The 27,575-nt window shown below is 37.1% G+C and overlaps 1 protein-coding gene across 1 annotated transcript in view; it reads right to left on the reverse strand.

Annotated features, from left to right (window-relative positions):
* Positions 1 to 27,575, reverse strand: part of IL1RAPL1 (interleukin 1 receptor accessory protein like 1) — a 1,353,681-nt gene that overhangs the window by 1,316,533 nt on the left and 9,573 nt on the right. The window lies entirely within an intron of this gene.

The raw sequence follows: 27,575 nt of genomic DNA on the forward strand, positions 1-27,575 counted from the left end.
TCACTTCATTCATGGTGACATAATTATTCTAAAGAAAGATTGCAAAGTCTGCAAAAATCGGTCTTTAAATACTGTCAGTCAGAATTTAAAAACGAAATACAAACTGTGGGGTTAGATTCATTGGGAACTATGAAAGAAATGTGAGGCATTCAGGGGAAAATGAACATGTAAAACAGCAGATACACAAATAATAAAAGCAAGTAGATAGTTTAGCACTCTGTGTTATGTTACATATGATAAATTCAGGGTTCAGATAAGGGAGAGATTACTTGGGAGCAAATGATAAAAGTTTCACAGTTGATGACAAAAGAATTGAGGTTTGATGTGAGTACCAAGGGTTCAGTAAGATGGGACAGGTCTAATGGCAGGAGGAAAACATACTGTATGAGGAAAGGGGATAACCAGTGGGCACAGAAGGTGAAATGAGCTCGGAGTGTGTGTGTGTGTGTGTGTGTGTGTGTGTGTGTGTGTGAGACGTAGTTGTGGGTAGTGGAAAAGGGAGGAATGAAGACTGATGTATAAGGGCCAGCAAAGCTCAGTCACAGTTTGTTGAAGGAAATTTTGGCTACAAATACAGTGAGCTTTCAATAAAAGTAATGCTGTAGGAAATAAGGAGACATAAGTTTTGGAAATGTACTCACCTCTTGATAAGTGGATAGTTGAAAAGAGCAGAAATTAAACATGTAATACCACGTGTGGTTGAAAGTGATTTTTTTCCATTTGTCTCAGGTGTAGTAATGGAGGAAAGAAGTAAGAGAGCCATTTTTTCTCTAATTCTACTGTGACTATTCACAATTAACTGAAAAATACTAAAGGAGAACAAAATTGAGGCTAGAGAAAAGCATGGATGAGGAGCAAGTGCCATGTACAAATTTGAAAAATTTGACCCGATTACTTAAACTCTTCCTAAAATATATGAAACGTTCAAATGATTTTTTTCCCTTATACAGTTGAAGGGAAACAGTTTAAGCCTTTGTCTTTGTGGTAACAGGACATCACAGCAAGAAATGAAGGAAGTACCAAATGTCCCCAGTGCTAGTTGACACTAAAGAATTTCTAAACGCAGCCTCAAAGGGTTTTTTGTTTGTTTGTTTGTTTTGGTACTGCTTGTTAACTTAAAGGATATGTAAAATCATTCTCGCTGTTAAATGATCCATCACAAAGAAATCTATATATAACCAAGACTTGTTTGAACACAGGACTATGCCATTGATGGTCAGCCTTGTCATTTAGACACAGGGGCACAATCCCCTAGAGCCAGACTTTTACATTTTGAGATAAAAGTAGGAAGGAAAGAGTAAAGAGCCATTACCTAACCAATAATCCAATCTTCTCTTTTTCTTCCATTCTCATTTCTACCTGCATAGTACAATATATGCAGGTGATAGAGCCACACTTTAAATACCACTGCTGTTTGAGAAGATTTTAACTTGGTGCTGTCCATCTTGCTGCAAGAGACTCACTGAGTAACATCAATTGATTTACTGAAAACAGCTTTGACCTAGTGCCAGGCCATTATGGAATACCCTTGTGATAAATTCCTCAAGTTGGGTAGTGGGTACAACACAATCTAACTTTAGCCATACTTAACAATTCTCTCCTTGATCTGCACAAGGAAAATGAATGAAAACATCATAATTTGACAAGGACAAAGGATGCATAGACAGTATAATGGCTCTCTCAGAGATTCTGACCTGACTAGCCCTGAAATGGATATTTTTATGACTTGACCCATATAAGGAAACCCAGGGGATAAGTTTAACATAAGGGCCACAACCCAAAAAGCAAAGATATTTCATATACATCCCCCTCTAGGTAACTAATGAAGCTAGAGATGTGTTTGTTTCTGGAATAAAAAGGAATGAATGCTGATAATTTGGCTAGTCTGTTTTTTTATGGAGTAAAAAGTCTAACCATTTTATAGCTTTTTTTTTCCTACACAGAAGTATTTAATTCTCAATGCTAAGTTATAAGCCCACTACACACTAGATATTGGCTTGTGGAGATATTAAATCTTTGTATATTAAAGTGATAGATTTTTTCAAATATGACTTAATTATTCATTAAGATACCAGGAGTCATGGTCAAAAAGTAAATGAGAAAAAATCTATTATCTACTAGCACTCTCAAACTTGATCTTCAGCCACAAATGGAATTTGATCCTTTAAAAGTCTTTCGATAGTGATTGAGTTTGGTTGGTGATTTAATTCAAAGCACACATCTGTGATTAGAATCCACTCACTTCACTACACAATAGCATTTTACCCCCCCGAGTAACGTTCACTGGAAACACACAAAAAGATTTATAGGTTCTATGGTTCCTTTTATAAACTTTGTGATAAAGCTATAATCTACTTTTGTAGACAGGATTTCTTTTCTGACTGATTAATAAAAAGCATAAGTGAATTTTATGATTAAATACATAAAATTTTCGTGAGAAATATATATGGTTGCTACTGGATTCCATTTGTCTTCTTTTTATTTTTAAACAAATACAATCTTTGTAGTTTAGAAGCCCAAAAGGGTGCCACATTTAATATAACCAGGAAAGATCTTTTCATTTTTTTTATTTGCTATAGTTTGGTATCTTTTGAATTGTCACCGTAAATAGAATTGTCTTAGGTAATAATAACTTTAAATGGTATTTGTATCTGAAAAAAAAGGCCAGAACAGAATTCTATATGCAAAATATGTTAGTAAGATTGAGTTTTTCCTAGATCATCAAAGCAATACATCCTAATAATGAAACACTGAGGAAAGAAAAATATTTAAGCAGACAATTTATCCATGGATTATATTTTCCTATCTCTTGTTCTTCTCAACTTGGTTTGGTATTCTTATAGTACTTTTATAATCTAAAGAGATATATTTAAATGTCTTAATTGTAGGGAAAACCATAATAGGAAGCAGCCCTGTCAAAAGAAAACACATTAAGGCAAGAAGGGGGCATCATATGGAGATCTGCCACCTAAAACTTCCTTCCTAATTTTAGTAATATGACTAAATAATATAAGGGACTCATCTAAGATCATTAACTAATACTATGCTTTGTTTTTCAGTATACACTGTCCATTTTGGGACATGCATTTATTCATCAAATCTCATTGAAATATGGTAAATTCAAGAAATGGCTTGGGTGCTGTTTAAAAATAAATAAATAAAAGAAGGATATGGCATGGTTCCTGTCCTAAAATAGTCCCAGTCTGCTTAATGACACAATATTAATACACATTGAATGGTAGGAAGCAAGATTTAGCTGGCAGTTTTTGCTAGTACTGCAGCAGAAAGGCCAAGAAGTGAGCAATGAGATTAAGCTATAGGTGTGCAAGTAGATGCTATAGAAAGGTTTTTGCCATGGATGTAAATTTTAAATTTAGGAAAGAATGGAACTGCTAAGGTAGTTCAATATAAAGAGATGTGAAAGATTAACTCAGACTCTCAGAGGAACTGTAGAACTAGAGATAAGAAAGGAAAGGGGCCCATTTTATGGAATGGCATGAGAGTGGTCAGAGTGGAGGGAGGGGCCTAAAACAATGCAGGGAATGGCTGCAGGGGGTGGCTGCAATACCCAGCCTAAAAAGACCAAGGCATAAGCAAGAAAATAAAAGACATGAAAAGGTAAATATTCATTCATTCATTCAGCAATTATCTGTGGAGTCTAGACTATTTTCCTAGCACTGTATTAGGAAATGGGGAAGCAATGGAGAATAAGATAGATAATGTCTTGGCCTTCATGGAACTTTGATTCTTGGTGGGAGAAACAAAGAGCCAAATAAGCAAACAATAAAACATCAAATAATAATAGGTACTATACAAAGAATTAAGATAGGGTGACACTACAGTGAGGAACTAGGTAGATACTCTGGTCTGGTAGTAAGGGAAGACTTCTCTAAGGAGGTGACATTTAATCTGAGACCTTTGATTTCAAGGAACAGTCAATGTGAAGAGCAGGAAAGATGCTCAAAGAGAGATCAGCAAAGGCAGAAAGTAAATCAAAGGCCCATCTGTCTGGAGCTTAGTGGGCAAGGGGGAGAGTGAAGCGACATGAAAGACAGAGTCAGGGTCCAGGATATAATCATGTAAAAGGAAAAGATAAATGAAGGTGATACCTTTTCAATTACATAAATGTTTTCAGGCTCTTTTAATATGGAAAACTAGCGTTTGTTTTTCTTTCCCTCTGTTAAATTGGAAAGAGGAAACCAAAATCTGTCCTCTCATCTACTTGGAGCTTTGGAGGAATAAGCCCTATTTGAACACACAGAAAGGGGGTATGAATTAAGCTTTGACTTAAGTGAACCATCAATGTCTATGGTAAAAGAAATAGAATGAAGTTTTGAGGGAAGAGGCAGAGTAGCTTAGAAAGCAAGAATTCCAATGGTCTTGAGGCCCACAGAGCTTATTGTGTCCTGACTTCTCACCATTCTCTCAGAGGAGAAAGAGATTGACCTCTAAGTGATGGGCTTGCGGTGAGGCACAAAGTCTGGAAAACCAGAGATGTGGGCCTATATCTTGGAAAGAAACCAGGACTCCAGAGAGGAAGGCTATCTGATGACTGTAATGGCAGACAAGGGGTTTTCCCAAGTAAGATGGTAAGATGGAATGAACTCTATTTAAGAGAACATAGAAATGCAGTATATTTCTTTGCAAACCTTACTTTTTGTACTTGCATTCATTTCAGTAAAAGTACATAGGCAAATTCAAGTTTATGTGATTCTGTTGGATGTTTAAATTGGCATTTCCCAAAATTCTGTGGACTATAACAAGACATTATGAAAAAAGAGTACCCATGTTCAAATACATCCAGGAAACAATGGGTTAAACACTCTTTAATGTTTGTTTGTTGATTGGTTTGTTTACCTGCAGGACTTATCAGAACTTTTAGGTATGCCTGTGTTCATTATGAACATGCAAGTAGAAGATACAGAATTTAGCATTTTCTGAACTTATTTGATCAAAGAACCCTTTTATTTTTCCTTCAGAATATTTCATAGAACTAATCTTCAAAAAAATGCATTGGAATGTAAGTGTGGGACTAGACTGTATTAACAACTAAAATGGGAAAAGGGATATGGACAGTGAAGACAAGTTAAACACAATGTAAGTTAACTCATAGATTCAGGTAACCACTGCGTAAGAACACTTAAAGAATATTAAACCTTCTTTTGCTCAATATGATAGTCCTTATTATAAATTAGGCATAAATCTTATGAAGAGAAGCAAAGTTATACAATCACAATTATTTCATAAATATTATATGCTATACTCAGCTATTGGTATTTTTGTTGCACAACTCAGTTAAACAAAACCATCTTCTACTCTGATCTCTTTAAAAGAGATAAGAGTTGACATTTTACATCATGTTCTCTATTTACCAACGATTTTTATAGATTTAAAAGTGTATGAAATAATATAAAGGATAAGAGAGCCATATGGTAAAGATTAATTTAAATAATTTTATTGCATCTGTTAAATTCAGATAAATAAAACCTTTATCTTAGTGAGTAAAATTAGCTATTGAGTCTCTGATGTGTAGATCAAGATCTACAAATGGACCTGCAAACTTCTTTCAGTAGATCCTGGAGTCACATACCACTGGCACTGGCCCTTCTCAGCCACTTCACCCCTTCTTGCTTTGCTGGGATTCCCTGTGGGGAAAAGAAGGTGCAGCCAGCAGGGTTACATTCTTGCTGAGTCCGTGTGTCTACATACTGTAAGTACCCTCCCCTTCACCACCCACAATATAATCTCAAACTGTCCTCAGAAACACGGGGGCCCTCCCCACATTGTAGTCTACCCACGGAGCCTTTCATTGGCTTAATGTGGAATCTTGCTTCCAAATACTCTATTAATAATAGATTGAAAGGTTAACTTTATAATCTCAGAAAATGAAATACAAAGACTTTATAAAAATATTTTTACAATTTAGTTTCCTTGGTAATTTTGCCGAAAATGAAATTTGCTCTTGGTCGAATATTCATTTGGTCCAATCCAATTAGAGTAACTTTTGTTACCCAGATCACCAGAAAGTGCCATTAACACAAAGTCATGTTGGAGTACTGTATAATGGTCACTGTTATAAAGATAACTTCCCTACACCATGACTCTCCTAAGAGCTTTTTTGTTAAAATACATAATTGTACTATAATACACTTTAAAGGAATAATTCTAGTAATCCATGTACTGTGTATATTAACCTACTCCAAATATTCAATCCTTATTATTTTACAATTCAAGATAAAATTTGGAGGCAACAGTACTCTTTTACTTCAATTTAGAATCATTGTATATCTGAGTTGCATGGAAAAATCAGATAGTTATGTGTTTCACACCTTGAACAGGTAAGATGTAACTATCCCCAAAGAAGTTTCAAGTCTAAAGCATAAAGCAAAGTCCTGATAAAATCCTGTTTGTAGAAACTGAACCACTGAAATGTCTCAAGGAGATAGGTAGAATCATACACAAGAAGAGACAGGTGTGGAAAAAAAGATATCTATTCTTGGAGTACTGGCATGGAGTGCTCACCTATCTCTGTAGGTTCCAGAAAAATGGAGATGTCAAAGACATGGGAGGGTGACATAAACCATTTTTTAATCTAACAGCTTTTAAGTGGCCTCCCAAGTGTACTGGATGGTTGAATGGGATAAAAAATGCTAGTAATAACAGTGATTTGTATTGAGAATTGAAAACATGAGTCTAACCTGTCTTCCCATTTTGAGAATTGTTAAAATGCTTTGCAAAATTTTAAGAGTAGAACATGAAGTTAATTTATCTACTGCCATTTTCCCATGCAAATTACTTGAATCTATTAACATATGAACTTTCAAAATATTAGTTCAGTTCTATAACTATTCTAGACAAAGCAGAGGAAAGGCCCTGCCTATTGTCATTTGTATTTCCTAAGTCCAATTTGATAGCAAAAGGCCGTAGAATTTAAAAATAAGTGAGGCCATTGAAAGAGCTCTCCGAACAACATTCATCGAACACTTTCTATGAGCTAGCCTCTGCTGCATGACCTTTATGTGAGCCAACTCTTTTCTTTTTGTAAAGTTTTTAAGTAATCTCTACACCCAACATGGGGCTCAAACCTACAACCCTGAGACAGAGTCGCACGTTCTACCTACTGAGCCCTCCAGGCGCCCCATAACTCTTAATTTGTTAAACAAGCCTTTGATGTCAGTACTATTATTATCCTCATTTTAAAGATAAGAACATATTGATAATATATGGTAGAGCTGAAATATTTCAAGAATAAGAATATTAACAGAATTATATGCTCTTTTATTCAATAGAATTTAGAAAGTAACTACTGATAATGGTATGGTGAATAGTAGAGATTTATCATTGATAGGCTCTTGTCCAAAATGAGTGTATAACTGGTGTTAGGTGTGGAGTGAGGGTGGGACGTGGTATTGTAGGGCTTAAACCCAAATAGACATAAGATTTTAGAAAAGCAGACTATAGATAAATCAGCCGTCATAGCACCTGAGGATGTTACCTTTTTGTTGAGTCACCTTTGTTTTTCCCTTTGCTCCTATTCTCTGTTCCTTTCCACTGCTTCCTCCTCCAATATTATTACTATTGTTTTTTTTTGTTTTTATTCCCCAGGTATTTAAAACATTATTGAAAGTTTTAAAGTTCTCTGAAGCATCTCTTGAAATCCCCTGGGAGGAAAGCAATGCAAATTTCAAATGAAGAAAAGGAAGAAAATTGTAAAGTTTCACAGTTTATGAGCACTTCCCTGTGACCAACGCAGTTCTATATTCTTTAGCTCTGTATGCATTCTTCCACTGTGATTTATAGATATCTCTTTTATACACTGCAATGGTTCAAACTACTTTACATTGAAATCCATTCCAATTTAAGTTAGATATTTTTCTAAAGTGGCAAAGGAATAAAGGCTTATGAAAAAATGCTCAACCACGAAGAAAAAAATGCTTATACTATGTATAGAAAACCATGGAACTTTTTAATGTAAATTCTAGGAAGGAACAAATCAGTCAGTTTGCTTTGATCTGTAAAAAGATCTAAGAACAAATCAACAATTTGTAAACATCTATAAAAAAATAGAGGTGATAACCAATAAAGCCTGTGAGAAGTCTACCTTATCAGAACCTCCTAATTTCATTTTATGAAAAAAAAAACATGATGGGGCTGATAGACCATGTATCAGGAAAACATAAATGTAATCTGCCCAAGAGTCCACAGATATTTGTATCTGACATAAGGATCAACCATCTCAAGCTCTGTATGTGAATCTGTCAAATTCCCTGGGGATGCTCCTTTGTCAAATAGTAAAAACAAGGGATTGGAGGAAGAAATGCACACAGGAGTTCAACTTTCCTAAAGATTTAAATCAGTAAAGGACCACTGATATATAAGACTTTAAACAGAATTCTTGCCATTATTACTATGATTATTATTTTAAGTATTTGGGATATTTTAAGCATAATCCACCTCGATGGCTGTTGGAAGAACAGCTGTTAATGACCTGGCTGGGCCCTCACAGTCAAATTTCTATCATTAAGAGGTGGTGTTTGTGTAACCCTGCTTTCTGTCTTTAATTTAGCAGATCTGAGTATGATTATAGGGTGTGATTATTACCTTTTTCATATTGTCAATGTTTCAAATGTAGAAGATGGTTCATATCCTACAGAAATGGACACAGCTACAAATATGAGTGGTCTGCATTTAAGAGTTAAATCTGGACATCACCCCTAAACATACAGTGTCTGACCTTCAAGCTTCCCTGGCCTTGGAGAGGCTAGTTGAGCTGTTGACTTCATAGGGAAACTCAACAGGACAAGGGCCTGTTGATAGCTTTTATCATTCAGTTGAGAACTTGGAAGCATGTTTATTATTTATAGGGCTGTTTCAAAAATGCAGTTATATTTATTTTTTATTAATTGACTTTAGCAAATTAATGCATATGTTTATATGCACAATGGAGATAAGACATCTCAATTAAAAGACTACATCCATTAAGCACTGGTTTTTGGAAAAAATGATGAAACTTTGGCTAAAAAGTATTTACCACACTGCACTAAGCCCTTTATGTAGATGATCTCTTTTCATCCCGGTGTCAACCCTATGAGTAGTTTCACTCATACATATTTAGGTGAAAAAACAGATACCAGGGTTTATGTGAAGTCTGTAAGTTCACAGAGCTAGAACAAAATCTTAAGCAACGGCCTCTAGGGCCTTCACCTTTAACTACAACTACTATTGTAATGTAGCTTAAGGACGCTGGTATTCCAAACATTAAATATTTCTTACCTCAGATATCTAAGTATTTGTAGTTTATTACTCATAACTTATCAGTATTTTTGAAATATTAACACATATTGCCATATGGGTCATACATATTTTGTTACTGCCAGCCTTACATTTCATCTTCCATTTCCCAATATTATTGTAGAACCCACTTATATGGATGTGATCCCATCGGTGAAAGTCATTGACTTTTAAAAAATTGATATTCTTATCAAGAGTACTAAATATTACTGATGCCAACTAGTAGTCTTACCATGAAAGAGAATAAGGTATAAGTGTAATTTGTCTATTTGAAAAAGCCTCATCAACATTTACATTGAGTAGTATTTTAATGAAATATCTGCTAAAAGTGGGAGTTGTGTGTATGTGTGTGTACTCTCTTTAGTTCCAGGAAAAATAAAAACTATTACAGATGGAACTGTGCAGTATTTTTGCCTCCAAATTTTTCCATTTGGTCAAATTTCAGAGCATTTGTTTTGTGGAAGTCTATTTCAAAATGTATTTGATATTTCTTTAAGGTAAGTATCTTCATCCAAGAAAACACAAACAACAAGCACAAGAGCCTAGGGTCTACCTTAGAACCTAAGACATATGGCCTGTACTTTCCATTCACTTTCAATGTGATCTTTTAGGAGAAACTTGCTTATGGATGCCCTTTGTGTTTCTTGCTGGTGAAGTTCTGCCTGCTCTATTTCAGTGATCACAGGATGAAGAAAAGATGAGAATGACCAAGAGAAAGTATGAGGAGCATACATTAGTAGCAGCTCAAAGTTTAGGAGCTAAAAAAAAAAATTTCTGAGGACCTAACGCTTCTGTAATGTTCTGTGCCAGCCTATATTTAACTTGTGTTGAAAAGCCCATGTTCTCTGAGTTAAAATTAATCTGTCTCCATGGTGAGTTCCAATAGAACTGTGGCTGGTTAGCTCAGCGAGTTAGAGTATGGCAATGATAAAATCAGAGAAGGTCAGAAAACTGCCTTTTGTTTCTTGGCCCGAGGTGACTCCCTAACTCCAGTCTCATGTATGGGTACTCCATAGACCTCACTGGAACTGGGCAGATAAGATAATGTGGATGGGTCAGCACAAGTCAGTCATCTTCCCTGGAGAAATAACTTAGATCTTCAACATACTAAAGGCACTTCAGTAGAGAGCTCCCATCCAAAAGGAAAGAAAATACAGTACATTCTAATCCACTGCTTTTCTAAGTGAATCCAAGGACCATCTTTATCCACATTTCCACTGGTACTTTCTAAATGGGAACACTCAGATTCCCGGGCCTTGTGCAGACTGTCAGAACCACGGTCCCTAGTATTTGGCTAGGGAATCAGCATATTGGAATGTGCACAAAGGGGTTATTGTTTTCACCAAGACTTGAAAAATACTGATCTCATATGTCCCCTATTTCCCACTGGTGCCATGTTGCTGATTATTGAATTTAGTATAGAGGACAAGCAACGCAGGGCCCAAAGTCATGAGGATTATTTTCTAATTGCAGCTCAGACACTAATTAACTATGTCATTTTATTTAAGTCTAACCTTAAAATAAAAGCAACTTGGGCCATTTGCTAGACTGAATACAGGTTCTCTACTTAAAGCTAGCTCTTCTTTCCCTTCTCTCCCAAATTCCACTCCAACACATTAAAGCACACAACAAATTCCCATTATTAACAGTGATACTCTCCATACACTTAAGAATCATAAATCTAGACTAGAATAGCCTCTGATCTTCCAAATTGATGATAAAAATATTAAGAGATTTGCCCAAGGTGAAGTTGATAGTGTAGAAAGAGAGTCAGAAAGAGTCATCCTAAGATGTGCCACTTTGGCATGCAGATTATTTTGCACTGAAAACAATCAAGGCCCAAAAGACTCAGGAAGAAATTTTGACCTCCCCTCAACTGCTGCAAATGATTTGGATGGAAGACCTTCTCCAGGAAGGAAGCTACAACCATAGATAACTACATTATAATAGGAAGTAGGTGTGGTAGACAGGGAGGAATTTAGCAAAGGCTGTTTGCTAAACTTCTTCTCTGTGTCTCATTGTTTCTGTATGTCCCAGAAAACATTTTACCAAATATTTGCTCTTTTTCATCTTGTTGTGAATTGCCTTCCTTCCCTTGAGGTCACAGACTCCAACTCCTTTCTCCTTACTTCAGGATGACATATATGCCTCATTTTGCCTGGCTGTCTTGGGAATCTCATGTTTATGTGAATTCTCTGTACCTATGTTATTAAATTTTATTTTCTCCTGTTAATCTGTCTCATATCAATTTAATTCTTAGACCAGCCAGAAGAATCTTGAAGGGTACAATAATATTTTTTTTCTCTCCAACAATAGTATTGGCATTGAAACAAGTATTGAGGTTTCCAGCTTCTGATTTTTAACTAAATATAGTTCAATTTCCAACTCACTGAAGAGAAAAATGTCTATACTGACCATAAGAGATGGCTGTGAGATAGTATGTATTTTCATAGGTAAAAATATCCAACTTTCCTAGCTACTCCCCACCAGTGCTTAAAGCTTTTCCATCTCTGACTTTGCTCCAAAGTATTTGTCTCCTTGAAATACCTATCTTCCCCATTTGGGCACAACAAAATTCTCACAATCATCAAAGCCTAATCTTTGGGTTTTACACACCTAATCACAATGTGGAGAGGGGGATTTCACATATACCACCAAGCAATTCTCATCCCCGGGGTGTCCTACAATTCAGCTTAGTCCTGACACTATCTGCCTGGAGATAGTGTTGGTTCCACAGGTTAAAGGTTCGGTATTACAAGACTGACTCCTCACAACTTCAGACACAGGTGACAAGTCCAGCTCTTCACAGGTGCTTCGGCCCAACTGGGTATAAATCAGAGGTTCCAACAATTTCCTTCTTGGGCCCTTTTAATTTGCTTGAGCAGCTCACATAACTCAGAGAGACATTTCACTTACTAGATCATCTGTTTATTATAAAAGGATACAACTTAGGAACACCGTAGGGAAGAGATGTGTAGGACATAACAGGGGAAAAGGGTGCAGACCTGCCATGCTCTCTCCAGGAGCACCACTCTTCCCAAATCTCCATGTGCTCACCAACCCAGAGCTTTCCAAACCTTTCATTTTGGGTACTTACGGAGGTTTCGTTACATAGCCATGATTGATTAAATCATTGGCCGATGGCAAGTGATTTTACCTCCAACCGGCTTCCTTCCCTGGAGGTGGGAGGGGGGCAGGGACTGAAAGTTCTAACCCTCTAATAACAGGTTTGGTTCTCCTGGTGACCAGCCCGCATCTTTAGGTGCCTTCCAAAAGTCACCTCATGAAAATACACCTTTATCACTTTCAACACTCAGGACATTCCAAGATCTTAGGAGCTCTGTGCCAGAAACAGGGAGGAAGACCTCGTATATATTTCTTATTATAAATCACAATATCACACCTAACTAAAAGACTTCCTTAATATTTCCCTTGCCCAGCTTCCAAGTTAAATTAAATTTATATGGGACTTCTTAGTGGTATTATCCTTAGACCCAGGCATAGAGGCCCTGCCCTATCCATTCCCTTTGGAGGATCTGCTCTGTCTGGCCCTATTCCTACCAAGCCACTGCCCATGGGGCAAAGTACCCAAAAGACTCAAGGAGGTGCGCACACAAAAAGCCCTTGTCTCCTGCTTTCCACACCATATGTATGGTATTCCAAAACTTAAAATGTCCTGCCCAGGAGGCCCTATGGGTCTCTCCTTTTGGTTGACTCCTTGAAGACAGACTCCCAAGTGCTTTTGTGTGCATCCCTATCCTTAAAGGAAGGTCAAGGTGCAGGAGTTTGTGAGGCAGGGTTTTAGGGAGGGTGGATGGAACTTGGATGTGAACAACATGTATATGAGGTCCATCAAAGTGCAGGAGACTGAGAAAAGCAGTGGTGGACCACATTTGGAGGGCCTCCTTTTGTTCCCTGGCCCTGATGCCACATACGTCAGTACACCTTAAAGTACCAACGTCATGTGCCAATTTATAATTTAAAAAAAAAGTGAGCCTACTTGTTAGGTTCTAGGGGTCAGCAAACTTTTTCTTACAGGGATAGATTTTAGGTTCTGCAAGCCATGCAATGTCTGTTACGCCTCCTAAACTCTATGGTTGTAGCATGAAAGCAACCACAGATAATACAACTGGGTTCCAATAAAACTTTATTTACAAAAACTGGTGGTGGGCTGGATTTGGTCCCTGGGCTGGTTGCCAACCACGACATTTTCTATGTTTCACTTCTCTGGCCTTTACCGCATTCTACCTCATGGTCTACAGTTATCTGCTCCCTCTCTCATCTCTACTATGAGAAGTTTAGATGGATGGCCAAATTTAGCAGCTAACCAAAAAGTATATAATTTGATACACAGAAAGGGAATTGAAACTCTGGGACGCCCTTTGTGTTTTGACAAGAAGAGTACTCTTTGTGCTAACACTGCATTTAGCCCACGGCCACATTTTGTTTTTAAAGCAGTGCTAGGAAACTATGATTTACAGACTGGAGGTGGCATTTGATTGCCTCTTGTAACTCTATTAACCATATTATAAATGTGTGTCATGATTTAGCCTTAAATATATCACATATTCTCCTTATGTTAGTGTCCTAGCAACATCTGGTTAGTAAGCAGCATTTTTTATTGTACTTTTATTAGTATAAAGACAAAAATAGGTTTAAAAAAGTGACCCTTTAATGGAGTAAATCATAAACTCCCTCAGGGAAGAGACTATGCGTTATGCCTCTGTACCTTCAGCACCTAAGACACAGTGCCCACATATGGCAGAGCTTTCCTACTGCTCTCTTGGAGAATTAGGAGAAAAAGCTGGCCTGGTGGCAATTCAGCAGACTCCCTAAATTCTCAGCAACTGAACTTCACTTCCTCTGTAGCTAAGATGTTCAAACCCTAAGAGAATGATTTGTTCTTTTAATGTACTAAATCACTCTGATAAAAGATTGTGGGTAGGGGGTAGTCAACCTCTTCTCTTCTCCACAAAGAACTTAAAGAGCTCTGTGCGAGGGAGAACACTAACTCAGGCATGTTTCCACTGTCAGGAACAATCTGCAATAACACGAAGTGGTGATGGGGGAACTGATTTACCTTGTGTTAGGGCATGTTCTTGTCATCCTGTAGCATTGTTGAGGCACTAAGATATACAGGGCATGCCCATTAGGCAGCATTTCTTTTTGAGCAGCGCACTCTTCCCTCTGCATCCTTGCTGCTCAATGTGAGGTCTTCAGAGCAGCAGTACTGGCATTGTAGTACCACCTGGGAGTTTGTGAGGAATGCAGAACCTTGGCTCTATCCCAGATCTACTGAATCAAAATCCCCTGGGTGATTTATAAGCAATTCAAATTGGGGAAGCACTGACCTGTAGGACTATGGATTATTCACTTCTCTATCCCTGAGTAGAGCAAAGCAACACATGCAACAAGGTACGGTACTTTCCATTAGCATCAACTTCTTGCTAAAACACCCATTAAGGTGAAGAATATTGGTGTTCTTTCATCTAGAACTACAAGTTACAAAATAATGCCTACTGCTACCAGTGCACTTTGCATGTATAATCTCCTTTACTAGAAAGTACTGACAAAGTCAATTCTGCACGGATTTACTTTCATGCCTTAGTCCTTATTGGCACTGGAATGCATTCACCTTCACTGCTGGCTATGGCAGCATGCCCAGGTTCACCACTCAAATGCCTACTGTAATGCAGGATCACCAGCAACAAGATGCTGGCAGCTGGCCAGTCTCCGAGCCTTTCTTGTCACAAAGTTACCTGGATGGGCAAGGCATAGGAGGGGAATGGGTAACAACAAGATGTCTCAGCAGCCTGCTGTACAGAAACTGAGAGAATGAAGTCAAGCAGAGGAGAAAAAACAGACACGGTAAAAAACGATTTTGAACACTATAACCAAGCCAAGTACTGTTGGAAAAAATCCTATCAGTGAGGAGTGTACAACAACCAAGGATATGTTGGCAGACCATAAAACTAACTGGAAGAGCTGCAAACAGCTTCCAACTCTGCACATTGAATTGGCACCCACAAGTGCAGGTTGTGCAAAAGCCACAAGTAAAGATCCGTTCACTCAATCAAGTATTCATTGGGATCTGTTACTATGAGCCTTACATGCTCGGCTAATTTTTTTCAGAGAAAAATCAGGTCTTTATGACCTGGTTCTATTCTAGTAGGAGAAAGAGACAGAGAAAGTAATTACAATAAAATAAGTCCTTTAGCAGGAATTTGCATTCTGATCATTGGAGATGACAGGGAATGGTGTTGGATAGCACATACTACTAGAGAAGTTGAGTCAGGCTTAACAGAGGAGATACTGGAGATGGGTATTGAAGGATGAGTAAAAGTTTTCCAGGTAAAAATTAGTGGGAAGGATATAGTACAGAGGGATGTGTATGTGGGAGTGTGTGTGTGTGTGTGTGTGTGTGCGTGTCTATGTATTTAGCACAGTAAAAGAATATGCATGGTGAAAAGTCATTTTGACCAGAGTGTGAAACAAAGCTAAAAAAAGAATTCTTAAACTAGATAGAAAAAAAAAAAAATTCCTGTCAGGCTAAAGCCTTTACAGTTAATCCTATAAGCACCAAGGACATATTGGAGGATTTTAAACAAAGAAACATCAGGATCAGGTATAAACTTAAAGACTGAGAAGATCATTTTACATAGATAACAGTTGTTAATAGTATCACCTACAGGTCAAAAAACAAAACCATGGATAACAACAACAGTGATCATGGGAACTTTTTGTGGAACTTGGAGATCTAGAAAGAAAAAAAGAGGGTAAAGGAAAAATGTATAATCAAATACGTCTCTCAAAGGGATATTGGATATTCCCGCATTCAAGCAGCTACTTTGTGCTAGCCACTCAATAGCTTTTCTTGAGGCAATAATAAAGGAAGCCTTGTTCATCATTGCAGCTGGCTAGATCCTGCCCAATTTACAATTTCCCCAAACTCAATCACTACATTTTTCCCCTTTCTACATTAAGGACTATTGCAATTTGCATGTTATATTAGATTCAAAATCTCAAATTAAAATATGTCACTTATTAGAGACATTCCCATCTCAATATCAGTCTGAAATTGGTACCGTCCATTACATTTAACTTTATTTCCTTCTTTAAAGAACAGGAAAAAAATCAGCACTTACAGAAGTTACATCACTTATAGAAGTTATAAAATATCATTTTTTCCCAAATCATTTAGCGTTTCCTCTACTTTCTTCACTAAAATGCACATCCTAAATTATGTACATTTTTGGGCTTTTTAAATTTTGGTCTTAAAACTTGCCAATAAAATGAAAGTAAAATGTTCTTTTAAATGGGCTCTCTATCTCAAATCATTTAGACATTTAATTGTCCTAGTATGTTGAATTTTTGAATGACAATTAGAATACAATATATGTAATTTGATTATCAGCTCTCTGCTTACAAAAGCTATGATTCAGCTGTACACATTATTGCAGCTACCCAAACCCCATGATTTGATAGTAGTATTGTTTTAATAAAGTAGGTCATGAAAAGCAATGATTACTCAATCTCTGAAGATTAAGGTAAGTGGTAAAGATTAAGGTAAGACATTTTCTCAAATACAGAAAATAGGAAATGAGAATATAATGATACCTATTTAGAATTTATTACAATCTAAATATCACTTCAAGTATAGTGGTCTTTTCAGAACTACCAGCAAAAATATTCTATATTTTGAGAGCCTCATTATTTCTGGTGGCTTGGCCATACACAAAGTGTTTGCTAAATTTAATGGTGCTTTTGATGTATACACAGCATCACTGGTCTCTATCAGTTCTGTATTACAAAATATAAAAGAACTAGACTTCAAATCAAAGAAGAGAATGTAGTCACTTGGAATCTAAGCAGATCATGTGACTACCACAGGTACTCACAATATAAAACCAATCAACATAAATGTATTCCATCTATAGTCAAAGCAATGTAGACAAAGCCTTAATGCTGTGTACTTTGATCTGCTGCAGTAGGAAAGCAGACACTTGACAGATCTATAGCATCTTGTACTTGTATAGACCTGTAGGCATCCGGGCCCATGTCATACTCTCAGGAAAGAAACTTTGTCTACCAAGTAAAAGAATCAAATTTTGGAGATTAGAACCGTGCACACAAAAGCTTTATAGGAATACAAAGACCCCATGGAATTCTCTTCAGATAGTGTTGGTTCCTGTACAGATGGACTCTGCTATTTGCGTGGTGAACATAGCCATTAAATATTACTCACTCTCAGGATTTTAATAGAAGGATCACTATCTATATAAACATGGCTTTTTTCTCAACCCACTAGAGATTTTTGAACCCACCCACCAGTAACTATTCTGAAATAGTCAAACTCCAGCCACCCACCACCAGCAGAGGAGTAACAAAGTGAAGTAGGCATGAGTGGCAATAAAATGCTAGAAAAAGTGGTTCTTCTAAAATAGTTAGAAGAAAACTTACAATGTTTAGATTTATGTGGCATCTAGACAATAATGTGAAGTTTGCCATTCTTCTCTTTTCCCCTCCTTCTTCCATTTCTCACCCTTTTTCTAGTGGTAAAAAAAAAATGATGAACGTTGGCAGGAAGAGGTGACTATCTGAACATATTAAGCTTGGAGATAGGAAATGAAGTTGTATGAAGAACACCCAAGAGAATGAAAGAATAAGCAAAAATGGCAGTGGATTTATTCACAATTCTCCTGTTTAGTGAATTCCAGAGTCAACATCCTTAAAGTATTTTTAGTGGAAGCAGAAATATATACAAATGTATCATTTACCCCTGACTTAATGTAAATCTCTGCATCTGTAGTCAGAGATCCACAGAATAAACTATGGGCACATTCTGTCATCTAGTTTAATTACACAAGGCTTGGCAGGCAGTAAAACATTTGTAAATTCTCTGGAAAAGACTAAGCTATATGAATGAAATATAGAAGAATGAATGTATTTTATTAGAATAGGAAACTGATGATTGGGAAAGAGACAAAATGAGAACATCCATTCAATAGTCAGAAATAATACTTTTTGTTTTGACTTACAAAAGGCTTCCAGTTATAACTATTTCTCAATGTTTTCACAAATAAAGATAGAAAAATCAAGTATTTGTTTTCTATTGAAACCTACACACTAAAACCTACATTTGTGATACACATAAGAATACCTCATTAAAATTATTTTTTTCTATTTATGAAATGTGGGAAAGAAACAAAAATTTTAAATATGTTTAACAATTCAAACTCTCATGGGAATCTACAAAAATAAAATAAAAGAAAATTAGTTATTCACTAAAATGCATACTGGGAATATCATTTTTTGTCAGCTTCTTAACTCTTGGGGAGATCTCAGTAATCTTCTAAACCATCTTATTGCAGTATTTTAAATTTTTCCCATGTTGGGGGGGACATGGGTCAGCCAGTTAAGCATCTGAATCTTGATCTCACCCCAGGTACTGATCTCACCTTTCATGAGATCAAGCCCCACGTCAGGCTCTGCACTGACAGCACAGAGCCTGCTTGGGATTCTCTCTCTCCCTCTCCCTCTCTGCCCTCCCCTTTCTCTCTCTCTCTCTCTCTCTCTCTCAAAAATAAATAAATAAACTTTAAATTTTTCTCATGTTGGATAATATTTAATTGCCATCAAGCTTTTATTATATGTAGTTCAATTTGTATAAAGTAAAAAGATCAGTCTTAATTGATTTTACCCACACATCTGAGCTCTCAACTATTGCTGAATATTTGTATACCTTTCTTTGTCCTTTACTAGATGAACCTAATAAAATGGGATGTGATTGTCTATACCTAGAGAACATATTCCCTTCGCACGATGCTCATTAGTGAATCTTTAGTGTACATCATGTAAGTTAACTATCATGAGACACTTAATAATAGCCAACATTTACTGAGCCACTAATGCGTGCCAGGCTTTGGGATTAAAATACTTTAACTGCATCACCTTATTTAAATCTTCACAATATTTATTTATTTAATAAAATTTCACCAAATTTATACTGTTCTTGGTACTTGGGACACCACAGTCAACTCAATGGTCAAAGATTCCTGCTCTTGTGAAGCTAAAATTGTAGTGATAACCAGTAAGTATAATAAAGAAGTAACTTTTAAAAAATGTTACAAGCTAGGAAGTGCCTAAAAAAATTAGAGTGAAAGCTGACAAGGAGATCAGGCGTGTAGAGGTGGGTGTGTTGCAATTTTAGAGGGTGTGATCAGGGTAGGTCTCATGGAGAAGATGACACATAAATGCCAAAATGACACGTAAAAGCCAAAAATGATAGAGGTGAGAAAGTTGGCCTGGAGACTTCTGGGAAATAATGCTCCAGATAAAGAGAACAGCCAATGCAAAGTTCCTAAAGCAAGAATCTACTTGTCATGTTCAAAGAATAGCAAGGTGAGGATAGAGAGAAATAAGAAAGTTGGAAAAGCCTGGACAAGTAGGGGAAATGAAGCCAAAGAATTAATGTAGGACCCTGTCTCTAGACCATTAAAAGGATTCTGCTTTTACTCTGAGTAAAACCAGTAAGCTTTGCATCATCTGCATACCTTTTTCAAAGGACAACTGTAGCTGTTGTATGATGAGCTGATCTTAGAGGGCAATGGGAGAGACACAGAGTCACTTAGGAGGTTACTGCAGCAATTTAGGAAAGAGATGATGGAGGCTTCTACAAAGGTAATAGAATTAAACATGGTGAGAAGTGCTTAAATTCTGGATGCGCGTGAAGATAGTACCAACAAGGATTGATGACACACTGGATGTGGTATGTCAGAGAGGGATAGGAATGATGAATGACTCCAAGATTTTTGGCCTAAACAAATAGAGGGGTAAAACTGACATCAATTGAGATGGGACAACTGAGTAGAATAGACTGGGGTAAGAAAAGATAAGTCCAGTTTTGGACAAGGTAAATGACAAATGTCAAGTAGATGGTGATGTCAGATAAGCAGTTGGACATATGTGTTTGGAGTTTAGGAGAGAGACCAAGGTGGGGGTATAAATGTAGTAAGTGGTGACAAAAATGATATTTATAGCCATTTCATGCAAGTGGATGGAATCATGAAGGGGTGAAAATAGCCCAAGAAGACCACCATTTATTGTATATTGTTTATTGTATATTATATCTACCACTGCACTATATGCTTCACAAATAATATTTTTACTTTTCCCAATAATCCTAAAGGTAGGCATTCTTTTCTCCTTAGAGACCTGGAAACCAAAACTCTGAAACACTAAGTGACCTGTCAAAGGTTTCACAGCTAGCAAATGTTAAAGCTAAAATTGGAACTCAGACTTGTCTTGATCCTAATGTCAATTCAAGTATACCATGAGATCTTCTGCAATTCAGAGAGGATATAGTAATATCAAGAAGGAGAGTGAAGATGAAAATTCTATGTTTTTTTAAAAGCTTCCTCCTTGGCACAAAAACAGACACATAGACCAATGGAATAGAATAGAAACCCCAGAACTAGACCCACAAAAGTATGGCCAACTAATTTTTGACAAAGCAGGAAAGAATATCCAATGGAAAAAAGACAGTCTCTTTAACAAATGGTGCTGGGGGAACAGGACAGCAACATGCAGAAGAATGAAACTAGACCACTTTCTTACACCATTCACAAAAATAAACTCAAAATGAATAAAGGACCTGAATGTGAGACAGGAAACCATCAAAACCCTAGAGGAGAAAGCAGGAAAAGACCTCTCTGACCTCAGCCGCAGCAATTTCTTACTTGACACATCCCCAAAGGTAGGGGAATTAAAAGCAAAAATGAACTATTGGGACCTCATGAAGATAAAAAGCTTCTGCACTGCAAAGGAAACAATCAGCAAGACTAAAAGGCAACCAACGGAATGGGAAAAGATATTTGCAAATGACATATCGGACATAGGGCTAGTATCCAAAATCCATAAAGAGCTCACCAAACTCCACACCCAAAAAACAAATAACCCAGTGAAGAAATGGGCAGAAAACATGAATAGACACTTCTCTAAAAAAGACATCCAGACGGTCAACAGGCACATGAAATGATGCTCAACGTCGCTCCTCATCAGGGAAATACAAATCAAAACCACACTCACATATCACCTCACGCCAGTCAGAGTGGCCAAAATGAACACATCAGGAGACTATAGATGCTGGAGAGGATGTGGAGAAACGGGAACCCTCTTGCACTGTTGGTGGGAATGCAAACTGGTGCAGCCACTCTGGAAAACAGTGTGGAGGTTCCTCAAAAAATTAAAAATAGACCTACCCTATGACCCAGCAATAGCACTGCTAGGAATTTACCCAAGGGATACAGGAGTACTGATGCATAGGGGCACTTGTACCCCAATGTTTATAGCAGCACTCTCAACAATAGCCAAATGATGGAAAGAGCCTAAATGTCCATCAACTGATGAATGGATAAAGAAATTGTGGTTTATATACACAATGGAGTACTACATGGCAATGAGAAAGAATGAAGTATGGCCCTTTGTAGCAACGTGGATGGAACTGGAGAGTGTTATGCTAAATGAAATAAGCCATACAGAGAAAGACAGATACCATATGGCTTCACTCTTATGTGGATCCTGAGAAACTTAACAGAAACCCATGGGGGAGGGGAAGGAAAAAAAAAGAGGTTAGAGTGGAAGACAGCCAAAGCATAAGAGACTCTTAAAAACTGAGAACAAACTGAGGGTTGATGGGGGGTGGGAGGGAGGGGAGGGAGGGTGATGGGTATTGAGGAGGGCACCTTTTGGGATGAGCACTGGGTGTTGTATGGAAATCAATTTGACAATAAATTTCATATATTAAAAAAAAGCTTCCTCTTAATGAATAATTACATGTTGGGGAAAAAGTGTAGAGAAGAAAGTTATGAAGCTAAAAAGTATGAGGAGTTTTATCACCTTGTAATTTATAAAAAGTACAGTAGCTGTCTAAGTATAGATTCCAGTCCATTTCTGCTTCACTCACGTTAAAAATTACTGTCATATTAATGGTCCTAAAACATTGTTTTCAGCATTATTGAGGTAACCAAAACCTTTGGCTATAGGTTATAAGCTCCCAGTGCAGCATTCAGGGTGTTTTATCAACCGACCTGGCATTTTAATGCATGTGTTGAAGCCTGTGTGAACCTGGCTTGTGAACCTGAGGGATGGAATAGACACAATCTCTACTATATAAATAATATTGCATCATGAACAAAATCTTTACAATGCAAACGACATTATAGGTCCTCAGCTGGGCTTATTGGGTTGTTTCATTCAACTCCTTTTTTAATTTATCTTGCTGACACCAGGATACCTTGGAGACCCTTCTTTCTTTCCTCCTTTCCTCCCTCCCTCCTTTTCTCTGATCAGTATTGAGTAATACTATGTGCCATACATTCTCCTAGGCACCAGAGACATGTGGCGACCCAGACAGATGAGGTCCCACCATCTAAGCCTTACATTCAAGGTGTAGTAAATAGAAGTGTAGAGGTGTAGATGTAGTACGTGGTGACAAAAATTGTATTTACACACACAGAAGTAAATTTTTTAATGGAGAATTTGAGGAGAAAAAGACACAGCTAGTGGTGACTGGGGAGCACATAATATTCTTATGAGAACAGTCTTCTCCATGGTGGGGAATTCTTAGCATTCAGAAATCAAAGTTATTTAAGTTCATGCATAGCGGTCAAAGAAATTGAGAGTTGATTAAATTGAGACAGAAGTATATCATAGGCAAAATCTGCACACTTTACAGTATTGTCAGGGGCCATGTAGTTGTGGGTTTAAGCTTATTATATCAATGGCCAGTATCTTGGTCTATATAGCTATTTTTTGTTTGGACACTGAGGTTAGAACTCAATGCATTTTGTGCATTGCCCTAAGTTATCCCACACTTTAATATTCCCAACATAAAATTAGAACAGGTCTTATACAAATACGTTTTCTTAGATACTATCCTTTGGTATTAAATCATTTCCACTTACCTTTTAAGATTCTCAAAAAGTAAATTTGTGCATATACAAATATATACTTTGGGGGCTGTAATTCTTTCTTTGAGTGGTAGTAACTTACTTATAATGGCTAGGTATATTTAAACTCTCCAACTTAACTAATGATTCCAGGGAAGTTAAACTGAAACTTCAATTTTCTTAATATCTTTCAGATCCAAAAATCTGGACTCAAGCCACATGATCAGGTTTTATCATATGTATTCTTTTTATACTTTTGTAATCACAGTCATAGTAACATCAAAACAAATAATATGACAAATAAGATAGGACTAGCGTGAATTCCAAAACTAATATAGGATAAGTTCATATCTACTAGGATTTGAATATTTGGTTCCAGGAAATGGGGTGAGGCCAAGGAAGGTGCTTAGAGCAATAAACCACAACTTCTCTGATTATGATCTTAAGAAATTAAAGCTAATTTTCATATTGGGAACAGGAAATAGTATTTCTTTTCTTTTACTTACAAATACAGATGAAACTTAAATAACTTCTGATGCACAGTCTGTTTCAATAGGCATCACTCATCTCCCATACCACCCACATAGCTCTTGAGTAGGAAATTTAAAATCACATGACTTACCTACTTTAAGAAATGTGGTACTTTGTGTGGCAAAGCTAAAATCAATTGACTCAACTCTATGAGGATAAAAGAAAAGCGTAATGTGCGCAAATAGCATGATGCAAACAATAAAAATAGAACAACTTATGAGCCTGGAGCCTTAAAGTTATACTGAATTTAAAAAAGAGTCAATATATAGAGATGCTGAGGTCTTCTTAATAAGCTTAATAATATGTACTTGAAAGATAAAACATATACACCCATAAACACAACGGGAGTCAGTCTTGTAATGGAAAAGGAGTATCATCTTCACTGAATTCTTGGTCTTTGAAAAATATCATAAACTTTTTTAATTACCAAAGACATGCCAGGACCAGAGAAGAAATTGATCCAGTGTTTTAGAGCAGACTTAGTGGTGGCGGTGAGAACTATTTGTTTCTTTTAAGACAGATTTTTTAAAAATACTTCATAGTTTACACATTTAATTACTTTGGCAATGAGTGAATTGCTCATTCCAGACTGGTGCTTGCATTTAGCATGGAGAAGGTACATAATCTGGGAGTATTTGTTGAACTGAATTGAGTTGATCATCTAGTCAAATGTCAAGTCAAGTGAGGAGAAAAATAGTCGAGATGGTTTTCGTTAGAGTGAACGCCAGGTAATGGATAATTATTTGAGTTGTAGTTGTAGTAGAGAGATTTTATATGTCTGCAAGGAGGTGTACCAAGTTCATTCTTATTCAAATGTTCTGTGATTTAATGAATGGCTGTCCATTTAGACAGAGCCACTACTTTAAAAAGTTACTGGCGCAATGGTCTCAGTGTATTCAACTTGACTGAATATCTTCACAGGAAATAAAAAACAGAATGTGCTTCTATCACCTCACTAGGACTGAAGAAAGCATTTTAAAATTTAAAGTAATAGCACATCCCTCGAATTTAGGACAGAAATTAATATTTTCATGTAAAATGAAAGTTATTAGTGTTATATGAATCTCCTCCTTTCAGTAAATATTGAGCTCTAGGATATATTATTTCTATAGTTTAAAATTCATTAATATTCTAAACTAGTCCTCCCAACTAGTCCAAATCACAGATTGGCTAATGCTAATGAAACACTGCTTTCATTATGTTTGTTCTATACCAGTAAATCTACATTCAACTCATTCCACTACCACTCAGTTCATTGTGTCTTGCCTTCTGCCAGCTTTCACTATCCATCTACAGCCTTGTCTCATATAACCCAAACAATTGTCTTATTATCTTTGGAATTCAGAGAACTTGGCCCCACACTACTCTGCTCCATTTCCTTGTCCCTTCCATGACCTCCCACCAACTCCTCCCCTTAACCTTGGAATCAAGGACATAAACCACTAAAGAAAAATAGGTCCTATGTAAACACTCCAGACCTGGATTTTCAACTCCTTCCTTTCTCCCTATGTAAAACAGACAGGAGATGCTCACTAAATATTGATGATCTGGTAACTTATAACAGGAGAAATTGTAATATGGATTCAACTACACAGGAGTAATTGTAATATGGATTCAACTACATTCCTCAGAAAACTAGTTTCTAAAATTTAACTACATAGAGCAAAGCCTTGTACTCAATAATATTTAGTATCTTTACCCCTCTTAACAAATATTTAAGATTTCACAGTATTTCCTAGGTAACATTCTGTGGCATTACTACAGCATGCCCCAAGAGGCAAAGGAATAAAATGTTCTTGCCAGAGCTTCCAAATGGCTTTCATTCCTCTCTTCATGGCCTATGTACCCATCCTGCAGCAGACACCTCACAGCTGAGTCCTTCACTTGGCTTTGCCCCGAGCTGCAGGAAACTGTCTTATTCACAGGTATGCCATGTCCCATGGGGCAGCCCACAGCCAGTGACTGCTGGATGGGGGAAGAGAAAGAACTGACCCTTGACTCACTTTTGGACAACTGTGCAAGACCCATAGGATATGCTGAGGCTTCCGTTGCAACCACACTGCAATCACTCTCTTCCTCTGCCTCAGAAGCAACGAAATCTTCTGTTTCTAGGGAACCCAACTGAACATAGATGTCTTCCCCACTAGACCATAAACTTTTGTCAGCAAGAACTGTCTTTAACATCTTCAGCCCATGTTAGGCACAATTCTTACAATAGACAGGCCCCTCAAAGAGTTCTCTCATTCATTCACATGAAGGAGTTATTCAATTAAAAGGCATATTGGAAGGAGTGATTTTGCTAACTGAATAGGATCAAAGAACGGTGATTACCAAGGGCCCACATAAGCCACAATGGCCCCTCAATAATCACCTGAGAGAATGGCCACACCCACATCTCAGCATAGGAGGGTCTTAGCTTGTGCCATTATGGTGGGCAAGGTATTCAAACTTGAAAAGTTGACGCTGAGTTGGTAGGGTACTTTGGAGAATAATGGGAAATCATTCAGTATCCATAATATATATGGGGGGAGAGAATACTGACAAGAGATTTGAGAGGGCTTGGGTGAAACCTTCCCAAGGCACACCCTGGTGCTCCCACTGACCTCAACAGTCTTTAAAAGTGCAAATTCCACAACGGAATCAATATCCTTAGGGTAAGGGAGTGAGGTTTAATAACTAGACTGTGCTACTTGTTCTTTTGGGTGAATCCTGATAACCACGCACATAATTTTTAGCTTGTGCCTACGTAAATTGTATCGCTATTCATTTTATCTTCAATGTTTGGCCATTCCCCAATGTACTAGAAATTCCAATATAGAAAGATCAGAAAAAGTATGGAAAAAACAATCCTTATGGGTTTGTTTCATTCCACTTAGAAGTGTAGACAAAGTATTTGGTAAGAGAAAGAAAATAACTCAGCTAAAATGAGGGGTTTTTACATCCTTCTAGAGTTGCAAAGTGTTATAATTATTGGGGGTTGACAAAATAGTTCATACTTGTTAGGAATAAATCCTATTTTCTTATTACTGAATGTATATTATGCTCTAAAGCAATACTCTTTTTCCACATGATCTTAATATAAAACCATTTTGGAATTTATATTTTTACTTTGCCATTACATTATATAAAGCACTTTCCTTTTTCTTTTTCTCCCCAGCTGCCTTCTCCAACTTCCCCTTCTTCCCAAATGAATTGCCAAACATTCTCACTGAGGAGTTGCATATAAACCACAGCATTTTTGCTAGGGTGGGTGGCAACTTTTTAACTAAGCAAAGAGAGTTTGAATGGATACATTCCATTATAGAATGTTGCCTTCTGCTTAAAAGAAAAGTTAATTTTAAATTTTGGCTCTGTATTTATCTAGCACTGGTAACAGTGGTTTAGTCTAAGAAAGGAGCAAAGAGAAGAGGAAACAGAGCCCATGATGGCTGTTGGAGAACAGAGAAGTTCAATGGGTAGAAAGTTGTAAGAGTTGGAACTTGGAAGTCCATGGGAAATTCACATAACTTGGAATCAAAGATATCCTGGAGATACAGACTCTTAATTTATTCCTCTTTCCCTAAAGCATAAATCTGAGTAGGTCATAAAAAGGTTCTGTTTTCCTTATTCTCATGAAACCCCATTCCATTTGTTTCTGGCTGCCAGACCTGGAGACTTGGGCCTCCAGCCTTATCTTCTTACATTGTGCATCGTGTACCCCATGATATTATGATATCTCTCTTCTTGATTCTCTTCTGTCTGGAATGTTTTTCTTTGTCCTACCAATGTGAGCTCCTTCAAAGTCTAGCTAAACCTCATTTCCAT

This window comes from Panthera pardus, unplaced genomic scaffold (assembly GCF_024362965.1).
Source record: "Panthera pardus isolate Hobbes unplaced genomic scaffold, ASM2436296v1 HiC_scaffold_27, whole genome shotgun sequence".
In the NCBI taxonomy this organism is placed as follows: domain Eukaryota; kingdom Metazoa; phylum Chordata; class Mammalia; order Carnivora; family Felidae; genus Panthera; species Panthera pardus.